Source organism: Protopterus annectens, chromosome 1.part0 (genome assembly GCF_019279795.1).
Source record: "Protopterus annectens isolate FY-2018-M chromosome 1.part0, PAN1.0, whole genome shotgun sequence".
NCBI lineage: Eukaryota > Metazoa > Chordata > Ceratodontiformes > Protopteridae > Protopterus > Protopterus annectens.
In genome coordinates, this window is record NC_056725.1 from 1,617,230,144 (window position 1) to 1,617,250,269 (window position 20,126).

Below are 20,126 nucleotides of genomic sequence, written 5' to 3' on the forward strand. Positions count from 1 at the left end.
CCATCTGTGAATATGTAGTAAGCTCTTTTCCCTATATTAATTCCATCAAGTTTACAGCTAGGTATGAATACAGTTGTAACAAGGAGGGGTTAGTGTATGTGCTGAGATGTGGAGGTAAGAAGTTATACATAGGGGAAACTTATAGGAGTTTTAGGATCCGGTTGCAAGAACATATTAGGGACATAAAAAATAAAATATTAGAGAGTCCCCTTGGGAGTCATTTTTTGATAGCACACAACTCTAACCCTGATTCTCTTAGGGGTTGTGTCTTGGAAAAATTGTAAGTTGGCATAGGTGAATATGTCTCTTTAAAAAACAAACTCTTAAAAAAAGAAACCCTGTTGATTTTAAAATATTGTACTTTGGAACCTCAGGGACTCATCAAAGAATGTAATTGGAAGTATGTGATTTGAATTGTATGCTTAATTGATTAATTGTTTTGTGCAATATGCTGTATATAAGCAAACAGTATTTTGTAGTGTTTTTACTCTTGGAAGGCTGTGTAAGCAGTGGAGCTGAGTGTTTCATTAAATTCGCTTACTTCTTGGAATGGTGGTCTTGGTGGTATTTTATCATTTTATTTTCTTGTTTTTTTTAAGTTGTATTTGATGCAATCACTTATCCCCTGCACAGTCACCAGCTTAGAGTTAGTGCTGAGTAACAGCGTCTGAATTAGAACACATGGAAGGGGATCAAGTAGTGTCTAATACAGAATACTAGTATTGATTGCCAGTAAACAAATTAAAACTTCCTGAAAATACTAAAAAACATTTCCAAGAAGCATGAAGTCAACCGTTTGAATAAAAATAAGTGTTTTTGTCCTTCATTAGTATAGAACTTCTTCAGATTAAAATCAATTAAAAGCTGGAATCATTTAAAACATAACATAGCCTATCACAATCCTTGAAAAAATTGAAGCTTATGCTTAAAAGAAACAGAATATCTCATATAGCATACACTACCAAAGCGTGTTAAAAGTAACAAATCCATGAATAGTTATTTAAGGAAAAAATGTTACAATAATACACAGTTTAAAACCAATATTGAGACAAAATAAAATAGTACAATGTTTAAAGTTTGTCATCTCTTATGTGAAGTGAACTAGATAAAGAAATCCTATCATTTAAACTAGGGTCTTGCATTGCATTCAATAATAATTTGCCAATAGACTTCTCTGGTTTCCAGAAAAGCTGACCAATTGCCAATTAAAACTTCCCCAAAGATAGAAGCACTAAAATTTTAAAACTGAACTAGTATCCTGCTTTAATTCCAGTTATGTTTATCTTTACCTTTATGTCTGTCACTAATTTTTCAGGGTGGGAACAGATACCTTCCAAATCAGAAGAAAACAAAAGGAATTCAATTCACAAGCACTATACTATGATGCACACATCTTGAGTGTTTCACCAAACAGAGAGATAAAGAGAGTTAAACAAAGCCACAATGAAGTACCAAGGAGCCATCTGGATGGCAGTCCTGGTAAAGACTCTCTAGCCTGTATTTTCCTTGAAATAACTAGATAAGAATCCCACTCTCAAACAGAGTCTTCTTATTGTTTTGTAAATGAAATGCATCACAATCCATTCATTGAATCTCAGCTGATGTGTCAGAGGAATTCTTCATAATCTGTTCTAACTGAATATTGCTTTCAAAATTCACCAGCAATATTACCAGGAATTGTCAAATTCATATGAGTTTAATTATGTATTGCACTAAAATAAAAACGTTTTACATGTGAGTGATCCTTTAATCTAATGACAAAATCTGACATAATTTTAAATTAAACATATAGTATTAATAACCATCTTTAATTTACACTATGTTAGTAGGAAACAATCCATTTTAGGAGTGATTTCCTAACAGTTTGCAAGACATTCTGAGCAAAGGCATGCAACTGTTTTCTGAGCAAAATTTTTATTTTGGGTAAAAACATTTGTAAATATGATGGCTGCATGACTATTTCAAGATTTTAGGATCGCATTGAACATTTCTCCATATTGTTTATAATTATGCTATTTACTCATGTTCTGATCTAGATTAAACCATCAAAAAGACATAAAGAATCCAGACAATTTTAATATTTCATATAATGTTACAAAAATAAATAAATAAATTCATACACCATGCCAAGAGCACATGATCATTGTTTCACTACATAATAAACATACTTGGAAAGAGTTTATCTGATTCCTACAGAAAAACTTGTTAAAATATTAGTGATCAAATTCAAAAATGGCATTCTACATTATATGTGGTTGAACAAATAGATTTTCTACTAGCCATTGTCTGTAAGCTTAATTTTTTTCCCAAAAAAAACTACAAAACCCTCATCTTAATAAACTGTCTTTCAATTGTATCAATCATTGTTTATTTCTGTTAATGACAATACTAATAAACTGGTCTGATAGAGAATGATCAGCTCTAGCTGTCAAATTTCTGAAAATCATTATCTCACATATATTTTAGAAAAGTAAATGTCAACAGTTTAATGAAAGTTTCTTTTTTATAATAATTTTATTTCCTGTTTGTAATAATTGATTTGTGTAATTTAATATGTAAATGCTGAGTGGTCAGCCAGGATTTAATCGTTATTATGCCTCATGATAGTACTGTTTTGATATTTGTAATTTTGTGTTATCTAGTGTAGTTACAAATTACGGAAGGAAATATATACGTGCACCATCAATGAAATCATGTGTGTGCATACATTTGACCATGTTTTGCTGTATCTATATATCCTAACCAAATGTACTTGCACATTGTTTATGCAGAATAGGGGACAACACTGTCATCCTATTATCAGAATTCTGTGTTGCCCCATTTTCCTGCATCACTGCCATTATATAATCATGTGATTATCTTTACATAATCATGCATGTAAGTATCTGCTACTTGAGCTGGGTGACAGCATTACTTCAAAGTCTGAAATAAAAACAAAATATATCATATCAAAGTTGCAAGTGCATCCATGGAAAACAAGAATATCTTTATAAAAGAAAACCCAGTTTTGATCAATGAAGTTTTGTTTATAGGTTAAACATTCTTGAGGTATGGCTTACTTGATAAGGTAAGAAAGTGTAAATCAAGTATATCTTTGTAAACAAGTCTCTTAATCCATAATATGTGATAGTAGGAGCTCATTTAATAAGCTATTTTGTTTCAGGGATAACAAAGAAAAGTGGTATATAATTGTTGTTGTCTTTTATAGTTTATAAGGTAAAACAGAACCTGTCTGGGAGTCGATACACACTTTAGAAGAGTGTTCCAAACCTTTATTGTACTGACTAACATTCAGAGTATGAAATGCAGAAACAGGTGTATCATTTATGAAATTACAAAAAGTTGGATAAATTTGGAGTTTCACAGACATGCATTTTCACTGTTGACAAACTGTGGTGAAAGTCTTCATTTAAAAAAATGCGAACAAGTGGGCTTGTTTTATTTATAGAGAAATTACACCAATAATTGGGTCAATCTCCTCATGATTTTTTGTGTCTGAATCAACGAATAAGTGATCACGGGTTATAAGCAATATATCCTGCAGTCCTTCAATTGCCTGGTCAACAGCTCTTTGGAAGACCTGTGCTGCTAATAAAGTATAAAAGAGTAGTCTAATTAAATCAACCTGTCTAAAGACATGTTATAGGTGCAAAACCTGGAGCTAGCTTCATCTAGCCTTACCTGCCAGATAGTACTTAGATCATTTGGCATTCTTCAGACTACTTCTTGAGCTGTAACAATAAGTAAAATAGATACAGTTCTTTGTTACTTTATTCATATTTTGTGGATGAGTACAGATGTAAAGCATGCCTTTAAAAACACACTGACCACATTAGTTTCCTATTCAGCTGGCTCTGACAGTTTCTTAACGAAAACTTGAAAACTAGGCTTTCCCATTTCTTCAGCTGCTAGTCTACTTTACTTCTGAGTGCTACAGGTAGAGATCTAGAAGTGAGTATCACTGGCATTGCATCATGTTTTATTTGTGTGATATTATTGTACAAGCCTCCTAACCCTGTAAATGCATCAGCATAATCATACAGGATATCAGTGCTATCCTTTGGGAAAGTATCTTAGATGTCTCTGTGACTATGTGAATGATTTAACCAGATGGCATATTTGTCTTTACATTTTACCTGTAAACAGGGAGGTTGGTTGGCATGATGGTTAAGGTGTTTACCTTACAGACACAAGGTACAGTGTTTGATTCTCATATGGGATAATTGGCTAAGCTTAAAATGTTCCATAAGGACAGTTAACCTAGTACTAATCTATAAATTAAATTAATTTTATTATTCCTATATTTTTACAAGCCACATACCCAAATTATTAAGACAACTTGCTTCTTTATCTCATTCATGCCTATAGCATAGTCATTTAATACCCATAACTCCTCATGCTTCCAGATATTTTTTGGCCTGGCTTCTTTAACTGAATTACTTACCAATTTCTAATTGGCTGTATAAGGAAAGACAATGGGCCGGATTTATGAAAGCTTGCATGGAGTTGTAGAGTAGTGCAAGATGTCAAACAGGCAATATATCTACCGTGCGATCCAGGAACAGCCGGCAGGGGTGTGCACGCGAGCTGCTAAAGCTACTCTTGCACAAACAACATCATGGTATGCAAATTACCTCATTTGCTGGTGAAAGCCATGCAAATGAGGTAAATTTGTGATCCAGGAAACACTAACCTGTCCGTGGATGATTAGTGTTAGCTGCAGAAATGTACTCTGTTGGTAACGGAGTACGATTCTGCAAATAGCTAAACGGAGCTATGACAGCTCCAAATAAAGGATGCATACAGTTGAGGAAGCATGCCAATGGCCAAATATAAGGCCATTGGCATTTATAAATGTTTAAAAATATAAAAATCTAACCTTTTTTTCCCCTGATCTACAATTTTTAAGCATAGCGCAGCACAGCGCAAACGTGCGGTGCTTATAAAAACAAGAAAATAATTTAAAAAAGCCAAAAATAGGCATTTTCACTAAAAAGTTTATTCTGCCATGCAGGTGAATGGCAGGCTGAAGACAACATGACCACTGAGTAGTGGTTGCTAAGGGGGGGAAGCTCAGTGTCAGAGCTGTAACCATGCATTAGTAGGCAATCCTATGCAAATGAGGATAAGGATAGTGAATCCCAATTTTCCCTAGTATGTGAGCCATGTCCCAAGAGTGTAAGAGTAGGAATAGGTGAGTAGTAGAGTAGAATATAGATAACATTATGAGGGGGTGTGTCAGACAGGCTGTAAGCTAATTGGAGCACAGTGGCTTATGTTTGCTTTGAGTTGCTCAGGATTGCAAGAGGCATGCCTCCAGTTGTCCTATTTGAAAACCTCAAACCAAAGGTGCACAATGTTAAAAGATAGGAAACTCCTTGCAAACATGCACACAGCATGTGCATGCGATCGTGTGTGCTTGTTTGCTGGCGCTTCCCCAGTGGAAACAGAAAGGCAAAAGGAAGGAAAAGAAGTAGTAGGAAGTTAACCAAGGAAAACTAGCAGAGCTGCCAGGTGAAATATATCAGAATCAGCCAATTACACAGGCAGCAGACTAGCCCAGTCCAGCCCAGCACTTTAAACTCTGCAAACAGCATTCCCCCCTGTTTTTTCCCAAGAACTCTGCAACACTGCAGTATACAAAGAGGGAAAGCTTAAAAAGCTTAAGTCAGACAAAATGTTAGGGGCTGCTCTTGCTATCTTAAACCAACATGTGCAAGGTGCTGAGGGTGGTGATGTTGTGAATGCTGCTGAGCAACCCACAGTGAGGAGACAGAGAAGAGTGTACAGACCCAGGGTAACCTACCAGGGGCTGCATGAGCTGGAGATAGTGGAGCACTATAGGGTGGACAGAGACCTCCTACAGCAAATTGTTGAGCTGTGCCAGCCATGCCTCACACACAGAACCAACAGAGTGGATACCAAGGTATGTGTTGGCCCACGAATACTAGCTACAGGTACCTTCCAAAGGCCAAATGGTGATATGATGGGGATTTCACAGACATCAGCATCCGGGGTACTCCACCAGTTCCTGGATGCCATGTCAGCACATGTCGGTGACCACGTATATTTCCCCAATTCCTGTGAGGCATTGGCCAGCAATATGCGTCTTTTCCACCAAATATCAGAATACACTGAGGTAGTGGGTGCCATAGACTGCACGCACATATGCATCAAAGCACCACCCAGTGAGCGGGGTAGGGTCTACATCAACCACAAGGGCTTCCCCTTCATCAACTGCCAGGTCATGTGCGATGCCCAGGGCATAATAATGAATGTGTGGCTGGCTGCCCTGGAAGCTATCACGATTCCCACATCTGGCATCTGACGCAGCTGTACCAGAGATTTGCCAATGGGGACATCCCTGATGGTCACCTAGTGGGGGATGCTGAATGCGCACTGGAGCCGTGGCTGATGACACCCATCAGAAATGCACACACACCTGAACAAGAACTCCATAATGAGGCACACACACAAACAAGAAACATAATTGAGCGTGTGTTTGGGATGATCAATTCACGGTTCCAGTGCCTGGACACATCTGGTGGAGCCTTGCAGTACTCACCAACTACATGTACCCAAATTGCTATGGTATGTGCCATGCTACACAATATGATCCCGTGGAAACAGCTGCAGCAGGAACAGCATGGGGCAGGGCCAAACAGCCCCCCACCATTGCCAAGGCCTGCACAAGTACAGCGTGACTCGGAGGAGGAACAACCTGAGCCTGCCCCAGTAGGCAGAAGGAGGCGTGTCCAGTATGTCCTGGCCTTGGCAAAGAGGCAATGCATAGCACATACACTGACTCAGTAGGAACCCTGGAAATGACACCTCTCTCTGACTCGCACATACAGTAAAAGGGATGCCTAACTTGACACTACCTGTTTTCAAACATGTATAGGGAGTGTACTATGTGCATCCGACATAGGCAGCCCTGCAGCACCACCTGAGGCATGAGTGCCCTATTTTAAGCAATATAAAGCACTGCTAAGCACATTTTACCAGTATTGAGCATATTTAAATACAATTGTCGTAGCTGCACACCGCACTAACCAGAGCAATGTCGGGCAACGTTGGACAATGTTGGGCAAAGTCAGGCAAAGTCGGGTAAACGCACTCACACCTGCTTTACTGTTCCTTTACCAGTCAGGTCTGCCCAGCAGGAAAATAAAAAGCAGTAACAGGGCTCAAACTTAGGATACTGTGCACTATAGTCACAATACTGAACCACTAAGGCATGACAGCATTTCACTGTTACAGACACAACTTTAGTCACTCACACATACCAGTTGGGGGGGGGGTCACATACCTAACAGTCACAGCCAGCAGGACAGTTGCAGACAAACGCAAACACTAACAAATGCTGTATCATGCTCTCTGAAGAGGCATATGAGTAACCTCCCCCCAGACCTATGCAGACAGATAACAGCAGGCCAGGCAGTGTGATGTGGGTTGGGTAGGCTATGAAGTCACAAACTAATATGCGTGTAATTGGAAGATAAGGTCTGTAGTACAGTGGTATGCCTCAAGCTGTGGTAACTCAATCTGTACTCTGTTGCATACTGTCTACTCAGGCGATCTCTGCCCAACAGACAGGTCCATGTCCAATGCAGAACTGATGTACATGCTCTAGCTGAAGTAAACCCAAGCTCACTGTGCCACATGCTCTAGGGATATCATCATCACAACAATAAATAGAACATGTTGGAGGGATACATTACTAACTCACAGACTTCCCTTGCTTTGGAACAGGCTCCCAACCTACATTAAGCTGAGTCCCTCACTGACACTCTTCCAGAGGTGCCTTGATGAGTGTATGTGAAACTAAACTGTCACACCATGGATCACTTCATCAGCTCTACTACACAGAGGCCTAAGGAACTAACCCCATGTGTAGTGATAGCTGTGCACTCTGGCCATACTAATGTATGCCTTCAGGCAGATAGCCTATTACCTACCTATGTACCTATATATATGTAGGGGGAACACAGTATAATAAGCCAAAGATGGATGGGCAGAGATGTGTGTAAGAGGGTGACCATGACAGGGAGCCATCCAGGACTGTCCCACCCAGCACACATCCCAATGGCACAAAAGACATGAGGAGCACATCTCACCCACTGTACATAATAGCCACCAGTATCTGTAAGCATTACAGTGTATGTGGTGCAAGTGCCTGCTGTACAACATGACTGTACAATGAAGTACACATCTACTATCTGTAGACATGTACCTGTCACATAGGTTCATAGGTATGTAGTAGACTATCTTCACAAAGGCATATATTAGCTTAGGCAAGTTGTGCAGCTTTCACCACCCCATTGGGTAGTCTCCTAAGCCCTAGTTCTAATAGTTAGTACCCTAAGCCCCTTTCTAGTGTGGCTGCTGATGTGATGCCTGGCGTGAATTGTCTGTTTCCCATTCACTCATCAAGGTTCCTATTGAAGAGTGTCAGCGAGGGGCTCTGTCTGATGTACATTGGGACTCTGTTCCACAGTAATGCAGGTGTCTGGGATTCTGCTCTATCCCACCAGCATGTTGTATTCATTGCTGTGATGAGGTTCATATCCCTGGAGTGTGTAGTGTGACTCAATTTTGTTATCCGTAGATGGAGCATGTTCAACAGTTATGTGTTGGACATGGCTTTGTATGTTAGGCAGAGTGTGCCTCTGAGTAGGCGGTATGCAACGGAGAGCAGATTTAGTTTTACCAGTTGTGTTGCATAACACAATTGTTTGAGGCCAGTAATCCTCTTGGTGAGGTACCTCTGTGGTCTCTCCAGCTACTGGATATGCTTAGTCGAGTACATCCAAAATGGTGCATTGTACTCAAATGATGGGTCTGATGACTTAAGAGTAGAGGGCCACCACTACCTCTTTTGATCCTGATACAAATCCTTTGTTGATTAGGTGGGCCACATAGGATTTCCTAATCACTTTGGCAACATGGTTGTTAAAGGAAAGATGACTATCTACTTGTGTCCCCAGATCCCTTAGTTCCTTGTCAGTTTTTAGGGGGTAACACTTGTGTGGTAGTTTGTGGGTACTTAGTTTTTCCCAAAGGGGATTACTATGCATTCTTTCACATTGAGCTTGAGGCCATGATTCTGACACCACACATCTGTCTCATAGAGTCCCTTTTTGAGAATATTTGTGTCATCTGGAGAATCTATTATGGCAAACACTTTACAGTTCCCAGAAAAATTAGTCAACCACAACGCTCCTGTGTTGGCATGTACTTTTGAGAAGTCTATACCAAACAGGAGGGACCCCAGGACTGAACCCTGGGGGACACCAGTTGTTACCAGTGTAGAGTCTGACATGTAGCCAGCAACTCTTAATTTGTGGGATCTATCTTTGAGCCAGTTTGCAATCCATCTTGTGGTGTATGGATTTATGCTGAGGTTGGTGAGTTCATCTATGATACCTGACTGGGGAATGGTGTCAAAGGCGTTAGCGATGCATAAGTAGGTTGTGTGGAGCTCCTTTCAATCATATGTAGGCTGGGTAACTGTCTCAAAGAAATCCACCCAGTTCAAGAGGCGTGATTTGCATTTGATGAAGCCAAACTGGGTGTGCTCAACTGTGTGAAGGTTCCCAATGTCTTTATTGTTGACATCCATTATGATTGGCTCCATTGCCTTGCAGATCAGACTCGTCAGGATCATAGAGCATGAATGCCAAGGGTCTTTTGTGGCCCCACCCCTGTGGAGTGGGAAGAATGTTGCTGTGCAACATTCTATGGGTACATAACCTGTAGAGAGGATGTAGAGAGAGGTGTAGGTATCCTTGATGAATATGGATACATCCCCACCCTATGTGCTATGATCCAGGTTCTGATGCTGGAAGGTATGAAATGAGTAGTATCCTGGTAGTGCTGGTGTGCTCTCTGGAGCCTTGAACTAGGTTTCTTTACTGCATAGATATCAGTATTCTCCATACTGAGAAGTGCCTCAAGTGTGTGCATTTGGAGGCTGAGACTTCTGGCAATGAGTAGCATTTAGCTCACTTTGTGGTTATTTGTGTTGGTTACGGGGTTTGGTTTGTCCTGAGTCACCAGTGTTCCACACCTGAAGTCAATGCCTCATTGGTCTGATCTGACCATAAGCTAATTACCCTACATATCCACATTCTTCCCCCACCCCCATTAAGGAAAACATGTTAAAAAATTTCTCCAAAGCCAACTTCATGCTTCTTAAGACAGAAGTGGTGAACTTCATGGCACTCATGCAGATGGGCAATACAGTTACAACTAGTGAATCCTACACAATTGCACTTTATAAGCACTTACATGAGTGCATGGATCATGCTATCCCAAACAGAACCAAGACACTATCCTCCAAAAAAAGGAAGCCAATCTGGTGGTCCCCTGCCATAAACAAACTGTACAACAGAAGGTAGAAACTGTCTCAAAAAAGGGTAAAATCCCTTGAGTGGAGGAGCTCCCTGGTCAGCCTCAGTAAGAAGCTGCGATCCCTGATAAAATCCTCCAAAGCTAGTTACGAAAACAAAATCGCCACTGATGCTAAAGACATCCACAAAGCAGTCTATAGCTATGTCAAGAATCTCAATGGCAACACTCAGATCAGCTCTGAGTTACAGCACAATGGCATTAAATATACAGACCCAACTGATATTGCCAACATCCTGGCAGATAGGTTCAGTGCTAACTTTACCCACCTCTCACCCATGAAAGAGCCCATCTCTATACTGGAAGAATGCAAAGCTCCTGTCATCACAGCTGCACAGGTAAAAACCACACTCTCCAAAGCCAGGAAAACAGCATCCATGGGACCAGACAACATCCCAGGCTGCGTTCTACACGAACTACAGAACGAACTGGCACCACACCTAAGTACCATGTTCAATCATAGCCTCACCTCAGGCTTTGTGCCTGCTGAATGGTGCACAGTGACGGTTATCCCACCACAGAAGGGGGAGCCACCATGGACCCCAGGAAATAGCGCCCCATTAGCCTGATGAGCCTGGTCTGCAAGGCCATGGAATGTATCATCATGGAACTTATAAACAAAGACATTGGTAATCTCCAAACTCTGGACCAGAACCAGTTCGGGTTTGTAAAAGGCAGATCATGTCTCCTAAACCTGATAGACTTCTTTGAAGCAGTCACCAAAGCTGTAGGCAAGGGTAAGGTGGTTCGCACAGCCTATCTAGATCTTGTCAAGGCTTTCAACACCATCCCCCACTCTGGAATTATAGTTAAACTCACTAAACTAGGTATAAATCCCTATGTCACAAGATGGGTTGCCAACTGGCTAACTGACAGAACCCACACTGTGTAAGTAACAGATTCCAAATCCGACTTCAGACCAGTGACAAGTGGAGTACCACAGGGTTCAGTCCTGGGTACTGTCCTGTTTGGTATCTATTTCCCTGAAGTACAGGCTAACACAAAAGGTCTTTGGCTAATGAAGTTTGCAGATGACTGCAAACTAGGAGCCATAATCGAAACTACTAACGATGTGGACATCCTACAAAAGGGCCTCACTGAAACAGATGCCTGGTGTGAAAGCCATGGCCTCAAGTTCAATGCCAAAAAGTGCATTGTCATCCCCTTTGGTAAAAGCTCTGTACCCATGAACTACAACATAGGCGGTAGTATACTTAACACCGAAAGTGTGATAAGAGACCTTGGGACACAGGTGGACAGTAGTCTCTCCTTTGATAATCACATCACCACAGTAGTCAGGAAATCCTTCTATGAGGCACACCTCATCATAAAAGGTTTCTCATGCAGAAAAAAAGAGGTCATTGTTCCCCTCTACTCATCACTGATTAGATCCATTATAGAGTACACCGCCTGTTTTGGTATGTACCTCACAAAACATCTACAACAACTGGAAAGGCCGCAGAAATACCTCACAAAGAGGATTACTGGCCTCAAACACATGCCCTACACAGACCGTCTCAAAAAACTCCAGCTTTACTCTGTCGCATATCGCCTACTCAGAGGTGATCTCTGTCTAACATACAAAGCTATGTCAGACCCAGAGCTGTTGGACATGCTCCACTTAAAGAACTCCCAATCCCTCCGAGCTACACGCTCTAGGGACCTAAACCTTGTCACCACAATAAACAGAACATGCCGGAGGGATAGATTCCTGTCCCAGAGACTTCCCATACTCTGGAATAAACTACCTGTCTATATCAAACAAAGATCCTCATTAGCACTCTTCAAGAAAAATCTTGATGATTGGATGGGAAATAGGAAATTCACCCCGGGGATCACTTCTGTGTCTCTGCTCGACAGTGGCACAGGAAAATAAATTTCTTGGGTGGCAAAAGCCAGGGTACCTTTTTGGCTGGGCTTGTATAGGCCTCAGGGCCGATAGACTAGCACCTACCTATGAACCTATGAACCTATGAGCCTTGCCTAAAAAAGGTAATATGGGGACAGCAAGATCCTTGGCCAGTATTCAGAAGCATAGGAGCGACAGGTGCAAACCATCTGTAGCAAAGCAATGAGGCTTGTCTATCATGTCATCACAGGCAGACAAAGACTGGATCCCCTTTGAATGACACTAGAAGCTCAGCCAGTTGTTGAAGTTTATCATCTTTCTGTTATATTGCAGTATCAAGTAGGTGAAGGTAAGATGATACTCAAGGTCTGGGTCATACCAGCCTGGGCTACATGATCATAGAGCTACTATATATCTCTTGTCATGTTGTCCTGGGAGGTATGTCTCAGATCATTCACACTGACATGTACAAAGAACACGTCATATATGTACCTGTTCTCGAGTGATGTAAGTGCTTGTGTTATGTGGCGGATCATAGCACCTGACAGACAACTGACAGTAACCTTCCCCTTGTTCAACCGAGTGAGTGGAACATCTGTGTGCCTGACTATGAAGTCACCTATTACTAGTGTGTTGGGTATGTTGATTTGCCTTAGGGCCTGTTGTGAGGCACACTGCTTTGGTGTATTATGTGTTTCCTGGCATGTACTTGGAGGTGCATATTGCTTGCTTGTCTGCTTAGGAGGACACTCTCTCTTTTTCAGATTAATATTTGTATTCTCCAAGTATGGTAATGTGTATTTATGTGTGTGTTTTGCTGGTGCTTATATTGTAGGTCTATGTGAGACAGTTAGTGTTGTGGTTGTATGACCCTACTCCTCTTGACTGTATTGTCCAGTATTGGGTTGACAGAGCTTAGCCACCAGTTTCACCTTGTGTGTACCAGCATGTGGTGCATCAACCCATATATGATATGGTCATGGCCTATGCATACAATACACTCACAATACACCTAGTAGGATAAGCCTGCTGAGGTTAGTAAATATGAAAAAACCTTTGGGCAAACTGTCAGCAAGTAATGTCTGTATTGCACCCTGTAACTCCATATTGCTTGCTGAAGTGTAAAGACGTACTTAGTTTGGATTAAGAACCCCGCACTTGCCAACTGTGTGTGTGTGTGTGTGTGTGTGTGTGTGTGTGTGTGTGTGTGTGTGTGTGTGTGTGTGTGTGTGTGTGTGTGTCTGTCTCTCCCTGGGGAGAGAGAAACCTTTTTGGAGACTACTCACACCCCTTAAAAGTGGTATACTCATCTTTGTCAAGTCTGATGATGTCACTATCCTACAAATATACCTGTGGAAAGAGTAAATCTCAGTAATGTGTATAGCGCGTTGTGTAAATGCATACTACTGTAGTATCATAATATAGTTAGGTAGGAGGTTGAATCCTGCATTTGCCAACTGTGTGTGTGTTTCCCTGGAGAGGAGCAGCCTTTTTGGAGAATACTCACACCCCTTAAAAGTGGTATACTCATCTTTGTCAAGTCTGATGATGTCACCATCCTACAAATATACCTGTGGAAAGGAAAAATTCCACTAATGTGTATAGCGCATCATGTAAATGTGTACTGCTATAGTATCATAATGTAGGTAGGTAGGGGTTTGAATCCTACACTTGCAAACTGTGTGTGCGTCTCCCTGGAGAAGAGCAGCCTTTTTGGAGAATACTCACACCCCTTAAAAGTGGTATACTCATCTTTGTCAAGTCTGATGATGTCACCATCCTACAAATATACCTGTGGAAAAAAGAAACCCCAGTAATGTGTATAACATGCCATGTAAATACGTACTGCTATAGTACCATAATGGAGTTAGGTAGGGGTTTGAATCCTGCACTTGCCACCTGTGGGTGTGTCCCCCTTGGACGGAGCAACCTCTTTGGAGAGTACTCACACCCCTTAAAAGTGGTATATTCATCTTCGTCAAGTCTGATGATGTCACCATCCTTCAAATATATCTGTGAAAAATTGAAATCTCAATAATGTGTATAGCACATCGTGTAAATACATACTGCTGTAGTATCATAATATACTTAGGAAGGAGTTTGAATCTCACACATGCTGACTGTGTGTGTTCTGAGTGTGTGACACCATTGGTCAATGTGGTGTGGGTTTTGATTTTTCTAGTGTATGACATATCACAATGACAACTGTATGTGCATTACACATGTAAGGTAGCTGTGGGGCAAAGCCATGTACATACATGTGACCTCAATTATTTCATAGGTGGGTACTCTGCTTTCTCCATGAATGCATCTGTTATCTTTGCCAGAGTGTGCTGGTGCTTTCCAGACCTTAGGTCACTTCTGTATGCTAGTGACAAGCTTAGCCACTGCAGTGATCCCTGGGCTACGTCTTCTGTTTCACACCCACTCATCACGGTTTCTATTGAAGAGTGTGAGTGACGGTTTATGCTTGAGGTGTATTTGAATCTTGCTCCAAAGCAAGCAAAGTCTGGCAAAGATGACTAATCATTATAGGTATGCAACAACCTCTGTGGATCTGCATGCAAACCCTTTATTGCTTATGTGCTCCACAGAGGGATTTCCAAAACCCTTTGGTAATGTGATTATCAAAGGAGAGATGACTAAACACATGGGTCTATGTATACATTAGTACCTGTTCCACATTTTGGGGGCTACTACCTATGTTGTACTCTGGGGATACTTTGTTTTCTAAAAGTGGATAACTATGCTTTCTTTGGCATATAGCTTTACAGCATGAGTTTGACATCAGGTATCTGTCTCTATGATACCCTTTTGGATATGTGTGTGTCATCTGGAGAATAAAGTATAGCCCACAGTATGCATTTTCATAAAACGTGGGCAGACATATCCCTACTGTGTTTGCTTGTAACTAAGAAAGCTATATGCCAAACAGGAGTGGTCCCAGGACTGAGCGCAGGTGAATACCACTTGTTACTAGCATAGAATTGTACATGGAGGCTGCAAATGTTACTGTGTGTGCTACATCTGTGCATCAGTTGTCAGTCCATCATCTAACAATCGTTTATGGTCAGTCTGTTGAGGTTATGTGTAATACCAGAATGTGGGATGGGTATGAATTGTTGGTGAGCTATTGCTTGGCTGTGCGGACCTCCCCTCCCTCACCTACAGCTGTGTTAACTGGCTTGAAGTCTACTAGGTGTAGGTGCCATGATCTGGCCTTTAGAGAACCTACATGGGTATGGTGCAGTCTTTGCAGGTTCATAATGTCTCTGTTAATGAGTTCCATAAAGATGTGCTCCATAGCCTTCCCGATAACATTTGTCTGGCTTATAGGGTGAGAGTTTCCAGGATCTATTGTAGTTCTACCCTTAATCAATTTATATTAAGTGTAGTCAGTCCTTGTTAATAACAGTATACATGGCTTTGATGCATGTGTTTTGTTATTAGGTGATGGCCCACCCCTGGAACACAATGCATACATGGACACAACATTGATGTGCAGGTATTCATAACCCTGTAATGTACTGTGAGCCATAACTCACAGGTGTACATACCATTGCTGGATGTGTATCTGTGTGTCAGATAGGTATCCAATGCTGATTACAGCCTCTGTGTCTTTAGCAAATAATTGTGGACACATTTTTAGTACATGCATGATGAGTATTCACACAACATCATCAGTGGTGAATGGATAATTGATGGAATACCATCCGGCCACATACCCAATGTACAGTACTTATGGTGAGTGTAGATCATATTGTGGACATGCCAGTCTAATCCATGACATGGCATACTAAAGCACAACTGTATATTTAAACACTACACATACCCAATATGTGTCATATGAGCTAGCCACTCAATAGCATCACAACACATATATGCGTCAGTTGTGCAAATGGTGATTGGTATGCATACTGTTTAGAGGTGCATATGTGTGTGCACACACATCATTATGGTGTGTAGCAATGACAGCTATGTGTAGTACTGTGGTTACAATAACTGGATGGGGTATAGTACCATAGGCCATCATCATGAAGCATCAGGTGGACACTCAAGGCTATAAATGTTTCACAAACCAGCACTAATCATGCTGTGCCAGAACTGTACTACCTTGGCTAAATTCACCATTTCACAACCAGTTGTTACGTGAGTTTGTAAGGAGGCCAATAAGGAGCATTCCCTGACATGAATGTGTAGTGTGTTGCAGAGTGTTTAAATGCCCCAGGATAGGCCTCTAACCCTCAGGTATGTTATGTATAATGTGTGGATGAGATTTTGGATACTGGAGTGTGTCTTTACACAGGGTATGGGAATCCTTTATGTGTAGCATGTTAAAATGCTCTGTGTATGACATAGACGTGTATGTTATGTGCATGTTGAGTATCAACATTGCCTATCCAATGGTCACTACAGCCTAGCCACATTTGTTTGAGATAGTCTGGGTATTGCATGTGTTTGAGGCAGCTAATCACATTAGTGAGATGTGAGTGCTCTTACACCAAACATGCACAGCATGCATTATGGGTAGGTGTGTTACATGTGTACATGGCCTACACCTTAACTATGACATGCACTTTTTATTTACAATAATAAATGTAGAACACACTCACCAGCATCTGTCCACTGCCTTGATGTCACCCCAGAGGGACCTACATAGAGATGAGACAGTTTGTCAGTGGCCACAACTGTGGCATTGCTACTGTGTGTTTGCATTCTTACAGTACAACAACAGTTTACATTCACAGGGCTACAGATTATGTTCCAAATGATTAGTATTGCCCAACAACAGGCTCCACATCTTTGAACGACACACTCCACACCTCACATATGCATGATCTGCCATTACAGATAACAGTAGTCTACAGATATGCCATCTTACCTGCATGCTCCATGTGGACTTTCTGGGTGGCTCCAACCTCTATCATGGTGTATGTCTGCTGCTGTTGTTGTTGGGCAAGTGCCACCAGGCTCATGAGCAGCTCCTCCACTCTGGTGAGGGGGGGATGGATATTAACACCACCTCCTGTTGCAAGCTGTTGTCTACACACAGCGGCACACTGACGGACATGTCTGAGAAGATCACTGCAGTGGTGGCATTCCTGCTCATATGTCCGGTTATGCAGGCCTACCTCATTGACCCTGTGGACAACATCTTGCCACATTGCAGTATGCTCCTGCTGGTCCTGGCTGGTTCGTGAGAACATGAGACGGTAGTGCTGAATCATACTGCTAGTAATGATATCATCTTCAGCACTACTGTAACTCGGGTTCCTGCAATGGGCCATGATCCCTGGAAGACATAAATACAAAAATATGCCTGAGCAAGTCATATGGCACATTTAACATTATACAGTACAGATACCACTGAACTGCCATATATGGCAACCTATAAGTTAACCGAGAGTGAAACACTGTAACTGCCACTTATCACTGCTCATCCCACAACTGTTTGAAAGTGCCTTGCTCACTTTTTATCTAATGAACCATGTTCTGCACAGCAACAAAATAAAATCACTATATAAGACTATAAAAGAGTACCTGGCACACTGTATGCAACACGATGCACCACCTAGCCACAGCAGATATACATCAAGCTGATGTGTAAAGAAATATATCATCCACCACAATCAGTGGAAGGTCCAGTAAATGTATTACTATTATACCACACAACTTGTTAATGCCAAACCCATGACTAAAATATGTGCACAATTGGGAATATAGGTCACATACTGCTGTAGTACACTACGAATGTTGCTAGATATGCAGTTATATGTCAAAGGACATGTTACAGACATACACACACACACACACACACATCATACATAATTACAGGACACAAAGGTATGACAACCCAGATAAGCTTTCAGAGTGTACTATACAGTACTGTGTGGCAGTACTTACACAACCTTAACCTTGAGAAATGTAATCTGTGATGAAGACAGGGGCCACACAAAACAGTGGATGCAAGCAATGTGGACATACACAATACTTTGCTGTACAGGCCCAGAGCTTCATGTAGTACTACAGTACACACAGGATTTGCATTCAACATTGGTTCCAATCAATAATCATAGATGTAGTGCTTTAGCCTCCAATGATACACCCTAGTTAAAACCAAGGGACTTAGTCACACTGTATGCAATAGCACGTGTTCTGCCTAGCAACAGAATACACAGCTTTTGCTAGGATCAAAGCAAGGACCCATAATACCATAACATAAACAGTTTCCCACTAAGCTATCACTCAGATACATATATTTGATGTATTCACAAACATATTGACCATCACAGTCAATCAACAGTACAGTGAATCTATTGCAACAAGTAGATGTAGGTGTGTATGACTATATATAAATATATATATATATATATATATATATATATATATATATATATACATATACACATCCATTTGTTTACATATACATATATATGTAGGCACATATACATTTCACCTTTCATAGTGAGAATATCAATTATACAAAGGATGTAAGATATACAGTAATGTAATAAAATTGAACAGTCTTGGGATAAATGCATTGAAGGTGTTCACAGCCCTGGTAGCTTTAGCAGGCCTTACTGGCTTCAACATTGCAAACTGAACAAACCACTCACAGTGTTTAACCACCACATGTCATATACCAGCACTGTATGCTGTCTTGTTTGTCACACACTAAAACCTACATACAAATATGCGCATACTAACCTTCACCAACATATATATCTTCCCCATTCACAAACAGTTGCAATATGTCCCCTGCTCTATGCACATATACAGATGTGAATATATATGACACATATATATTTCTCCATATGTGTGTGGCATACACACACAAGGTCCACACTGTTGTAAGTCCCTGGACCTCACAGCTGAACTGTTGGGCCTTGCTGCAACACAAACAGGTGTCACATATGAACACATACTAACATTGGGGGGGTATATATGGAAACATATGCTAGATAAGCATACTAGACTGCTACAGCAGTTGCCAATGCTAAGCTACACTTTAATATAACTATCATGCATGTATTGTTCTGTCACACCCATGTTTATATAATGTTAGTGCTAATCCCCACAACAGCCATTGGCCACACTACTGTACAGAACACAGATAACATGGATCAGATCTTTGACATTTAATGCTGAGCTACACATTTCACAGGTATGTCCCAGTACCCACAGGTACGCACAGTATTGTCCATAGCAGTAGTTAAGCAGAACATCTGTGCATAAAGAAGTACTGCTGCCACATATGAATGGTTCACATTATGTAGACTATTCTTCAATAACATCTGCTACATGCCATTAAATACATATGCGTCACATACCTTTCCTTTGTATGATTTGGTAATATTTCTTTTTCCTTTTCTCTGTCTCTCTCTCTCTCTGTCTCTCTCTCTGTCAGTCTCTGCAACAGAGTGATTGAGTTTGTTGGCAGAGATTGCAGCCTGCTTTTGTAAGAATTTGCACATGAGCATGTGATGGCCTCTGCACCAATTAGTGGCCACCATTTACTAATTGCATGAAGCCTGCTGTGTAGTAATTGCAGTAATCACTGTCATACCAACCCAGTACTATAAATTGCTGACTCATGTAGGTGTGGCCCTTTCAGCTTTCCAAGATGGCAATCATCCTTGTTTGCTGTGGACATCATTGTTTAAGACAGAAGGTTGGTATAGTTCTTATATCAGAAGCCAGGGGTGTAGCCAGAGATTTACATTTTGTACTCAGACCTAATGTTGCTTCTTCCAGTACGCACCTGTCAGTGTAGAAATGTACTCACCCCTCAAAATGCTACCCCAAGATACATGGAAAGATGTACTTTCTTTTCAACTGTTACAATTAACTGCCATACAAAGCTAGT